This window comes from Rhinopithecus bieti, unplaced genomic scaffold, assembly GCF_001698545.2.
Source record: "Rhinopithecus bieti isolate Rb0 unplaced genomic scaffold, ASM169854v2 scaffold_35538, whole genome shotgun sequence".
In the NCBI taxonomy this organism is placed as follows: Eukaryota; Metazoa; Chordata; class Mammalia; order Primates; family Cercopithecidae; genus Rhinopithecus; species Rhinopithecus bieti.
The window spans coordinates 4,434,968-4,447,388 of NW_016815913.1; the positions used below are offsets into that span (position 1 = coordinate 4,434,968).

Sequence of the window (12,421 nt, forward strand, 5' to 3'; positions counted from 1 at the left end):
AGGTTGTAACATGAAGACAGTCATTTAATTTCTTTAAGCCTCCAGTTTTCTCCAAAACATTTTATGAAAATGTTGAAACAAATGGCAAAGCTTAAAGACTTTTACAGTGAACACCCATAATCCCACCATTTAAACTTAATCATTAACATTTTCTTTATCACATGTCTATTCATGTATCCATCACTCTATCCATTCACTGATCCACTTACATTTTTGATGGATTTCAAAGTAAATTTGTAGATATTAGTATACTGCCCCTAAATACTTCAGCATATATAGCATTAACTAGAGTTGAATATTTGCTTACCATTTTTTATTCTGATGGAAAATGTGCATATTTAAAATGCATAAGTGTGCTTTTGCTGAGTTTTGTCAAATTGCTAAGTTCTAGGGTTGAGCCTCCTCCTTTTTTTTTTTGTTCTAAAACGGAGTTAAGAGTACTTGTCTCAAAGAGTTGTTGTGAGGATAACATATAACAGCTAATGTGAAAAGAGATTTGTAACTTATAAAGTAAGGTAAGGGTGAGGTGCCATTTTTGTAACTGTAGTTAATATTCTCATCTATTTGATGAATATTGCTATTAGATATGAAGCAAACTGTAAAAGGGTGACAATTTCATTTAGACCCGTAACCTTAACGACTACACAAGCTGTCACTGCCCTAGTGGTAATTGTTAAGTAGTTTGCACGCAAATGATTTCACATGATTATGACACCATTGCTTGTGTGACATCTGTTCTTGTCATCTGGGAAGCTCTGTGCTGTGTCTGGAATATGTATGGCAAAGTGGTGATGGCAATATTCCCTCCTCTTAATTCAATTAACACGGTTGTGTTGCATTTTCCAAGCTTTCCGTGTGGCCTCAGAGACTGGCCCTCGCTTTACATCCATCTTCTAGTCCAATCACAATTCATGAATGTTTAACAAAACCAGAGGACTGTGGGTCAGAAAAGGTAACTGGCTTTCTGTTTTTCTTTAACAAGACCACCCACAGCAATGAAGGTTCAAATGTGGACATCGGACCACTTAATGATTATATTTGGATGCCAGGGTATCCTCATTGGTAATATGTTAATAACTTAGTTATGATGTAATTTGGTTAGTAAATGATACTGTAGAGAAGATTGGGCAGGGTTTGTCTGGAATTTGACCTGCCTGAAAATTTTGGCCAGGTGTTGGAAATTGGTCATGAGATTCAGGACCTGGAGAAAGCCCTGTTTAGCAGGTGTGGACAGGGCATGGTTGCAGAGGTAGTTCAAGCAAGTTGCCAGCATCAGAGAATAATTCCACAAGTAATAACAGAAGTATAACTACAAGTGCATGGTAACAGGGACTCTAGGGGCCATAACCTGGGAAGGGATCTGAGATCTTGCCCTTCTTGCAAGCTCACAAGTTAGATTGCCACAGTTTCATGGAGGCTGACAGAAGACATAAGAATCCTGGGTCACAGACAAAGTACTTTCTTATGACACAGCAAGCAGCATGAATTTCAGGTTTGCATTGGTTCCCCTTGATTCCCTAAGTCCCATGGGAACAAAGCAGTAAAAGAGAAGGAAATTCATTCTTTGATGGCATATTTGAGCTACTAATTTGAAAACCTAGGGAATGCTCAATCTATGAATATTTTGTTATGCAAGATAATAAATATTCTCATTATTTAAACCTTTTGAATTGAGTGTCCTATAAGTTGAAGCCCAAATCCACCTGACATAGTTAGACTAGTTAGATCATCATTGCAATAGTCACGGTGTGAGATGGTGATGGCAGTGAAAAGAAGAAGAATAAAAGTCAAACACTTTTATTTGACTACATTTTGGAGGAGAAATTAATATTTGCTGTTGAATTGGATCTGGAAGTTGTTAAAGAAGAATCCAGCATGACTTCTAGGTGTCTGGCTTAAACAACCTGGTGAATAATGATGCCCTTTACTGAGATAGGAAAAACTGGAGAGAAACAGTTTTGGGGGGATGGGAAGTTAGGGTGCTAATATGAACACCTAGCTGGAGATGTTAAGTAAGTCTTATAGCTGGAACTCAGAGGAAAGACCTGGGTTGAAGCTGTTATAGATAAATGGCATCTAAAGGTATTTATAATCTTTATTGGCTTATAATGGTATTTAAAGCCATGTCTTAGAATAGAGCCTAGGACAATGTACCAAGGAATTCCAACATTTAAGATTTGGGTAGAAAATGATGAGGCATTAAAAAGACAAAGAATGAGACGAGGTAGTGGAGAACAGGGAAGGGGAAGGGAGGGGAAGGAAAGCTCTAGGTAGAAGGAGAACCAGAGGGGTGTTGTCATGGAAGCCAGGAGAGAGTGGTAAGCCAATGCTTCTGATGAGCCGAAGACAGAAAACCCTCTATTGACTTTAGTAACATGAAAATCACTGATGGTTTTGCAAGTGTAGTTTCACTGGACTGGTCGGGACAGTTGCTAGACTTGAATGACTTGAGAATTAAACAGCTAACAAAAGTTGCTTAAGAGTGAGATGATTATATTCATTCTCTCTGCATGTATTTGCATTTTTCTGTCAGGTGGAGAGAAACAATTTCCCTCCGTAATAACACCTGGGGATCTCTCTTGAAGGTAGGTCAACTTTCTGCTCTTTCCATGTAAAAAGAGAATGATTTGCTGGGATATTTAATAACGATCGCTAACTACCTCCACCAAAGGCATAGCTCAACAGTTTTCTTAGGAGAATAAATATAGCTTTGAGCCATTGATGGATTGTTGTTTTTTGGCATCTTTCTATTCTATACTTAATTCCTTCCTTTTTTTTTTTTTTTTTGAATGCTTATATTCTTTATTTCCAATATATCCTTTCCTCAGATTACATATGTGATCAATCTTTCTTATGGCTTTCACTGACACTGCTTATTTTCAAATTCTAACCCTCTTTTCTCCTTTCTATCACAGTCAGTTCCTTAGAAGAGAAGTCGACACAAACTGTTTACACTTTCTACACCATAATCCTTTGTCAAACCAGGGCAGTAGATTTTGTCCTCATCACTCCATGGAAACTTTCTTTCCAAAGGTTGACAATCAAAACAAAGACACCAAATGCAATGGTATTTTCTCAATTCTCCTCTAACTCTTCTAGGGAACTTATTAACCTTGCTCCACTGCTTAAATTCTTTTCTCCTTTGTCTTCCTAGAACCTGTGTTTTTTGAACCAATTGTTACCTTTCTGACCATATTTTCTCTTTTTCTGACTGTTCTAATTGCCTACATAAAAGCATTTTTCAGGTACCCTGCCTAGCCCCTTTTCTATGTTCTGCCTTTTTGTCATCTCATGTATCTTAGATTAACATATAATGTTCTTCATCATCCAATGCCAAATTTTCAAGATATTCCCTGCCTCAACTCTTCTAAGATGAGGTTCTGAAGGTGCTTCATCTTCCGCTGGTTCAGGACTGTACATTGGTTCTAATATTGACCAAATCTCTTGGATTCCTCATTTCACGAGCAAGTGAAGCCTAGGTTTAGTTTTGATCTGTGTTTAATCATTCCTAGTGTGTCTACAGTATACTTACCAAAGGCATTCACACCATTTTCTACCATATCTGTCCAATCTTGTGACCAGAAACCCTGGGAATAGCTCCTTGGGGCCCATTCTAGGAGATCCTAGTTCTGGCTACTTCTCCTTCCCTCTTCCTTCCTCAAGGGATAGAAATTGCTTTTTACTGTCCCCACCAACACCCCACTGCTCTACCACTCCCATTACCTACTGGTTGCTTTTCGCCTTTTCAGCATTTTCATATCAGTGGAACCAGTTTCCTGAAGGTTCTGACTAGGCTCTGAATAATACATCCTGGCTCATATTACAGTATATTACTGGGATGAGAGGTCTTCCCTGAATCCCAGCCTGACTTACTAGTTCCTTGATGATCTATCTAATTCTAGCTATCCCACACTCTGGAAAAGATGGGCCATTTTCCTACACCTAAGTAATTGGTTGGGGTCTTGCTTTAACCTATGTCATTCCATTCCAGAAAAATAAAACTGCTTGCTATCCACTTGACTTTGAGGCTCATCACTTTCCAGAATATTCTGTTTCTAAGTTTGCATTCACTAGATTTTGTTTATTGAATTCAATATCAGTCCAGACTGGATCCAAGTTCACTCTTCTCCTTCACCACTCTGAATTGTCTCTGTACCACCTGTGTTACAGTGTTACCATTGTTCAGTTCCTCTTTGTTATACACACTTTGCTACTCCCCATGACCCACCATCGACATACATCAGTATGTGTGTGCCAGGAACCCTCTGCTCAGGGAGATCAAAACTAACTTTAGACTTTCTCTGCTCTTAAAAATGAGGATCCTAAAGGATTTGATTAGAGTGAGAACAGCCCAGCAGGCCCGAATCAACAAGTATTTGCTTCAGAACCTGAGCTTAGAAGAGTGAAGGCAGGACATTTTGAAAAGTTAGCTCAGGATTCCTTATAGCTAAGTTCATAAAAATTAAAATGAAAAAGGGCTCCTGATTTCCTATGAGCATAACTTTTCAAGTGGTCTCTTCCCATCTAAACAACTCCAGAGAGAATAACCTCTCCCAGTGTGCTGATACAAGAGGCCTTCTCAGGGTTCCTTGTGACCTATAGACTCCTAAGAGACTGCAGAGAGAGTGGAATTCCTGAGGCAGCCATGACAAAATGCAAAGAATTAATAGAGATGGTAATCACCTGACCCTAAAACCCAGTGATTAAGGAGGAGTCCTTTAGAAAACTGAAATGGATGGAATTGTTCTTAGGGTTAGGTGATCCTAAAAAACATTTGACTTGTGAAGTGAATGCTGAGAGAAATTCCATAAGAAAGAAAAGCAAGTAGATAGTGTGACAAGAAGGAAAATGAGTCTAGCCAAAAGGAACTCACCCATACACAGGCATTTAGTTTTCTGTATCAAGCATTGTGTAAGAAGCTCAGGATATAGTGTTAAGCTAGGGATACAATATTGAACAAGTGGAACACAAGATTGTTGAGTGGAAGACAGATAAATGTATATGAAATCAAATAAAGTATGGGAGGTGGTATGACAGAGGAAGGGGCAAGTTGCTCGGAGAACATCTAGGGGGGGAAGTAAACCAGACACACTTCCTGAGAAGGAGATGAATAAGTTAAAGGCCAGAAGAAATTAACCACATGCAATGTAAGGAAGTCATGATCCAGGACACAGGAAGGTTACAGGGCATTTGGAAGAAGCAATTCAATAGAGCTGGAGAGTAGCATGTGAAAAGAGGTTGGCAAGTGGGAAGAAATGGGATTAGAGAAGTAGATGGGGCCAGATGATGGAGGGCTCTCCGAGCTGTGCCAAGAGGTTTGGGCTTTATCTTAAGGCAATGGTAGCCATTTAATAATTTTGGACAGGGAAGCACTCTAGGTACCAAATATAACAAAGTCCTTCCCCCCAGATTTCCACCTAGGTATACCTAATGGCAGAAGCTAGTGAACGGATACCTGGAATATTGTTGGACATAGTTAACTTTATGAAGTGGAATTTCTTGGTATCTTGGGTTTCATATTCAAAAAAATTACGAGCATTTAGCATAATACATCTGTTTATTTTAGAATAAAATAGTTTAGAAGATATACCTTTGATAAAATCGATGCACCTTAAATACAGAGCAAGCAGATACTGAGGCTCCAGGTACCCCAGTCACATTGCCTTGAAGTTGCAGAGCTAGGAGTAAGAGATTAAATGAGAATTGTGTTTTCCTGACTGAACCTAAACAGAGAGGAGAGGTCTCTTCAACTTAGAAAAAGACAAAATGCACTGGACATCTGCAGAAATGCAAAAAAAGAGAGAGACATGAAAGATAAAAGACAAATAGTTGCAGACTAAAAGCAATAAAGACAGAACGCCTTGAACATGAGAAGTGGAGAGGAAGTCTTAGCAGTCCCTGAAGCCAGCAAGCTTCCGGAGACAGTGTGACAAGTAAGGGAAGTTAGCCAGTCCAGCTAGCTTCTTGGAGAAACCAAGGAACAGGGCACACAGAGCTCCCCAGGATGAGATGTTGCTTCTCATCTGCAGTAGCAAGATTATGCCAGTTCCTATCCAGGGAAATTCTCTCACATGAAGATTAAATGACATCGACATGTATAAATATAGTTACATAAAACTATTATGTATACTTATGTATAATTAACTCAGTGCTATTGTTATTTTTAAATTTACAGCTTTGTGTTGAAAGCCCCGTGCAAAATAGTTTCTTTTGGACTTTAAGCACCTGAGCCCATGTGACTTCCACCCTAGTCATGATCTTCACGGCTAGGCAGGGCCAGTCCTTGATTTATTCTCCCAGGTTCCCAATTCCGGGTACCTCTTAGTTTTGAACAATGCTGACAATCATAAAAGCAGTTAATATTTATGAGCTCTTATTGCGTGCTGGCACTGTTCTGAATGCTTTACTTGATTACTTCATTCAATAACACTCATAACGACCTTATTTTTATCCCCACTTATAGATGAAGAAAGAGGCATAGTGAAGTTAGGTGGCTAACTCAAGCCACACAGTGAAAGAAGGGGAGTCAGGATTCTAGTGTAGGTGGCATCGGAGCCCATGGTTTTAATCATTCTGATATGTATCCAGGTAACCAATTCATACAGAGCTGCGGTCAGAGCTCTCTCTTTACCAGAGAGGTCTGACACATGTCTGAGAATGTTAAGGCCCAGAGCTCCCTGGGAAGTGAGTTTGGAAGAGATCATGCTAACATGACCTATCTTGTTAGCATAAATCTTCAGTTGTCTAAGACTAAAATATATGTTGGGGCTGGAAAGCTACTTTGGGTGAAGATTGCAGCAGTTTCCCTCTCTTACATAGGGGGTTTCCCAACTACTTCTGAGATAGTGTAACTCGTTTTTCTGGAAACTCATAAACTCAGATTAATTACCATTGTACATTACAAGCCCAGATGAGCTTATTTTAGACTCTTTATCTGTAGCTTGGAATTCTATATATAGCAACATCCAGGTAAACGAGTTAACCACACTGTATATTTCTACTTTCTACATTTCTTGAAAATTATTTCATATTTTGTTACTTTCCTCAAATGTTCATTATCCCTTCCATCCTTCCTCTCACCTAATAACTTGCTTACTATTTAATTGAGAAAATTAAAGCAATCAGAAGGAGGGTTCCACAAGTGCTCCTATCATGTGTGACTGACTGCATATGAGACGGTACATTACACTTTCTCTCCTTTTAAATGTGGATGTACTATCCTGGCTTCTCAACAACGTCAACCCCTGTACTTGCACATGAAAATGGAATTCCATTCCCTGGATTCTACTTGAAGATATTGCCCAGAAATTCTCTCTTGTCTTTCCTGAAGAGTCAGCTTCCCAACTCCACCTTTTGAAAGATTCTCATCAGGTGTTGTCCCACATACTGTGCCATTTCTCTCCTACCCTTTATAGCAAAACTCTTTAATACAGTTGGTTACACTGGATGTCTCCTAATTCTCTGTCCATTCTCTCTCAAGCTCACTCTGGTCATGCTTTTTTCTTTGCCTCTCAACTTAATGACCTCAACATTGCTAAATCCAGTAGTTAAAATTTAGTCATACTATTTAAACTATAATTGACATAATTGACTGCTCTTGCCTCCCGAAACTATTTCTTCATTTGACTTCTAAGATATCACACTGTTAGTTTCCTATCTCTTTGGTTTCTCTTTCTCAGTCTCCTTTGATGTTTCATTTAAACATCTGATCTCTAAACATTGGAATGCCTTAAGGCTCAATCCTTGGACCTCTTCTCTTTCACACTTACAGGTCATCTAATTCAGTCTCTTCACTTTAAATCCATCTTTATACGGATAACTCCAAGATCTATGGGTCCAACCCCTACTCCTCTTCTGAATTAGACTCATATATCAAGTATGATATACTCAAGGAACGGGAATATCAGCTTCATCTGTGTTAGGCAAAAATGAGGAAAGGTAAGAATTGAAAAAGAGCACAGGAAGGATGCGTATCAAACCCTGTTAGTTGCCAACTCAAAATTCATTCCCCAACCTGTTTCTTGGAAGAAGTACTCTGATTTTGTTCACATATCCATATTTCAGGAGAGAAATCACATACATACTATCTTCGTCCATTTGTGTTGTATAAAGGAATACCTGAGGTTGCATAATTTATAACGAAAAGAGGTTTATTTGGCTCATAGTTCTGCAGGCTGTACAAGAAGCATGGTGCTATCATCCGCTTTTGGTAAGTACCTCAGGAAGCTTTCCATTATGGTGGAAGGCAAAAGGGAGTAGACATTTCACATGGTGAGAGAGGGAACATGAGGATGCCACCAAGCCATTCATGAGGGATCTACCCCCATGACCCAAATACCTACCATTAGGTCCCACATTCAACACTGGGGATCAAATTTCAAGCTGATATTTGTAGGGGACAAATACCCAAACTATATCACCTGCCTCAAGGGTAAATCTTGTATAATCTTAAACAATGAAGCGGTACTTATGCTAATCATTTGTTATAGGAGATATCATTTCTGTCCAATAAGAACTGAAGAAAAATCTGATAGAGGAATTCTGAGAAAAGGCTTCCTCATTGACAAAAAGAGATGCACAGAAAAATATGGACAACTTTCTTTTGATGGATGTTGAGGGCTGTGTATGAGATGCCTGGAGCTATTACAGCCAGCCAGCAATGCAGTGCTAGCCTGAGGACAAGCCCCATGCTGAGGACAGCCAAGAGGAATGATAGGAAGAGAACAAGTGCCTGGTGAGATCAGGAGCCTTTGAAATAGCTAACTCAGGAGCTGCTCTACAGCTAAACTTCCTGTTATGAGGATACAAATTTGCCTTATTGTTTAATCCAGTTGAGTTGGGATGTTTTTGTTACGTGAGGCTTAACCATTAAAACTAACAATAGTGTGGAAGTTTTCAGGGAGGTAAATCTGAATATATGTATTCAGATTTAACTGGAATAGTCAAGGTCACAGATTCTCTACTAATTTTTTGTTCCGCTCACCTGTTCTTTTTATCTCAGCTGCCACTGAACAATTGACTGTTAGATTACCTGCTGATTTCCCCAGCTGAATGCCCATTGCATTGAACATCCTCTTTCTCCATTCAGCTGAGAAGCAAGATTGGAATTTTTCCAAAGAAACTTTATAGAAAATTAAGAATGTTTAAAAAAAGTGAATTTTCCTCTTCCTTCCCCCTCTCCTACTCTTCACCTCCCTTCTCCTTTTCCTCCTCCTCATCTTCCTTCCTGTCCTTCTCTTTCTCCTGCTTCTTCTTATTCTTTTCCTTTCATTGTTGTTGTTAATTTAAGAGCACACATGAGACTGGTACAGATTCTGGGTACTCATTTCAGTGTGTTTTCCTTACTAAAGCTCTCTGTGGAATGGAAAAGAGATGCTAAACAACTTCCAACCAAGGACAGCTTTTGACTGTGACACTCCAACGTAGTGAATCAATCTTTCATCTCTTTCAGCTTTCATCAGAATAAGTTTTTCTTTTAAAGCAACCTTGTGTTCTTGAGTCATTTATATGCTCACTTATTCAATAAATATTTGTTGAGCACTACAAGCAAGCTGTTGTTCTAGTTAAGAAGGAAACAGTGTTGAACATGACAGAAGGTGCCCCTGATTTCAAGGAGTGTACATTCTAGCAGGAAGGGTGTGGGGTAGGGTTACAAACAATAAAAGGAAACAAACAACCAAGGTAATTTCTGAAGGAAATAAACAAGGTGGCATGGCAAAAGATGATGTGGAAGGAGTGAGGGGCTACTTTAGGCAGAGTGGTCACATCAAGGTTTTCTAAGAGGACTTTGGAGCTCACATATAAAGGATGAGAAGGAACCAGCTGTGCAAAGCCAGGGAAGGCTGATGCAGGCAGAGAAAGCACAGTGCAGGGGTTCTGAAGTCAGAATTAGCTGGGCTTGTTGGAGTGGTAGAAAGAAAGCCAGCAGGGCTTGGATATAGTACGGGAAGGACCAATGAGGTATACAGAGGCAGATCATGAGGGCCGTTGTGACCATGGAAAAATAAGGATTTAACAACAGGGCTGTGGGAAGCCATTGCCAGGTTTAAGCAGGGAATTATTTAATCTGATTTATGTCTTTTTAAAGTTCCCACTGACTACTCTGTGGAAAACATATCAACCTCTGCATCTGTGGTCACACTGCCTTCTCCTCTTCTGTGGTATCATCTTCCTCCACCTCCTTCCTATAAGGAAACTTGTGATTGCATTTAGGGCCCACTGAGACAAATTGCTTCATCTCAAAATCCTTAATCACACCTGCAAAGTCTTGTCTTTTGTCATACTAGGTTATGTTGACAGGTTCTAGGGATTAGGATGTAGATATCTTTTGAGGAGGCATTATTCAGCCTACCAAAATGTGTATATACTGAGAGAGAGAGAGAGAGTGAGTTCCTGGCTTCCTAAAGTGACAGTATACTCCTCACTTACCTCAGATAATTGTCTTTTTTTTTTAATCAAAATCTTGCTTTGTCACCCAGCTGGAGTGCAGTGGTGTGATCGTAGCTCATTGCAGCTTTGACCTCGCAGGCTCGAGCACAATCTTTCCACCTCAGCCTTCCAAGTAGCTGGGTCTACAGGGGTGTGCCAGCACACCTGGCTAATTTTTTTAATTTTTAATTTTTTGTAGACATGGGGTCTTACTATATTGCCCAAGCTGGTCTTGAACTCCCAGGCTTAAGTGAGCTTCCCGCCTCGGCTGCCCAAAGTGCTGTGATTACAGACATGAGCCACTGCAACCAGCTTTAGATGATTGTCTTTATGGATGCCCCATACAGAAGTTATTCTTTTACCCGACATGTGACTCTGACTCTCAAAGCTCTTTCCTGGTCTTTTATTCTATCTTGTTTGGTTTTCTTGTAAATATTTTCTGTTGGAGTAAGGCTCATTATCTAATCAATTAAACCATTCTGTATTTTACTGAGCACTTATCTGCCAGGTATATTGTCTATCATGTCACTAGAATCTATGCTTCATGAAGCAAGCGCTTTTTCTGTTATGTTCACCATCACAGTCCAGTGCCTAGAACAGTCCCTGGCACATGGCAGATACTTAATGAATATTGATTGATTGGCTGAACGAATAACATGGCAGTGCACAAGCAGGTCATGGACATGCACTTGATCCCTGAGCTCATGGAACTTTAATTTAATGGGACTTACAGCTGGCAGGCAATGCTGGATTCTTTTACTTATAATAGTCAGTGTCTAGCTATGTGGCTTTGATGACAAGTGCTGTTGTTCTTTGGAACCTGGCCACATTACATCAATTCATCCAATGACCAGCCACAGATTCATCATAACTTCACATTTCCAAGTAAGTGAATACATTTTGGGATGCACAAAATTACTATTTCCTGTCAGAAGTGTCCCTCCAGTTCTCACATCCTTGCAGAACGAAGGCGACAAGAAGCTGTTGATCTCAATGAGAAATCAAATGCTCCTTAACCCAGGTTATTTCCTTCCTTCTTCCCTGGGTTCTTGAATGACCTGTGATCCCTTTGGTCACATCTTATTCTGGAAGTATGCTGCTCAAGTGCTTCAGCTGTAGTGCTAGTACAGTTTTTTTTTTTTTTTTTTTTTTTTAAATCACATTTCTGCAATAACAATAACTAACTAAAATTCACCAAAGTAAAAGAGAGCTACTTCTTTATCATGTTCTGCTATTTTGGCATCACTATTAAAATCATTTGTTTCCTAGCTAATCCAAAAAGCTAAGAGGCTCGATAAGTGGTGAAACAGCTTCTGTGATTTTTCTTTAACATGTAACCTGGGTCTGGGTATGGTGGCTCATGTCTGTAATCCCAGCACTTTGGGAGACTGAGGCAGAAGGATCGCTTGAAGCTAAGAGTTTGAGACTAACATGGGCAACATAGCAAGACCCCATCTTTATAAAAATAAAAATAAAAAATTAGCCAGGTAAAATGGCATCCTCTGGGATGAGGTGGGAGAATTGCTTAAGCCCAGGAGTTCAAGGTTGCAGTAAGTGGTGATAGCAGCACTGCGCTCCAGCTTGGGTGACAAAGTCAAGCCGTGTCTCTAAAAACAAAATTTAAAAAAATAAAATAAAATGTAACCTGGAAGGGAAAATAAAGATCCCAGGAAAAAACTAACAAAATAAGGAAAGTTAGACATTCTGGCGCAAAATTAAATTCAATATACATCTCAGAATTTTCAAATTACGCTTCTTTGAATAAACAATTTAAGCTACCCAAACATGCTGATTGTTTCTGAATTCCTTTCAAACTTGGGAACATATGTAGGCATCGTGGTGGACATGTAAATGAATGTTTCCACGCAAAGGGTATTCATAAATCATTTGTTTTTCAAATGAAATGCCAGCTTATATTAAGAAGAGAGAATTACTTAGAAAAATATGCCACTATGGAAATTGCTAATATATGTGCAGTTTCAGCACCAGAAAA

The 12,421-nt window shown here is 39.4% G+C and overlaps 1 long non-coding RNA gene across 1 annotated transcript; it reads left to right on the forward strand.

Annotated features, from left to right (window-relative positions):
- Positions 1 to 799: 799 nt before the first annotated feature.
- LOC108516570 (uncharacterized) lies at positions 800 to 9,445 on the forward strand. Its single transcript, XR_001881868.1, has 6 exons — positions 800 to 952; positions 2,534 to 2,585; positions 7,772 to 7,938; positions 8,065 to 8,209; positions 8,490 to 8,734; positions 9,351 to 9,445. It is a non-coding gene; the product is annotated as an uncharacterized LOC108516570 (long non-coding RNA).
- The last annotated feature ends 2,976 nt before the right edge of the window (positions 9,446 to 12,421 follow it).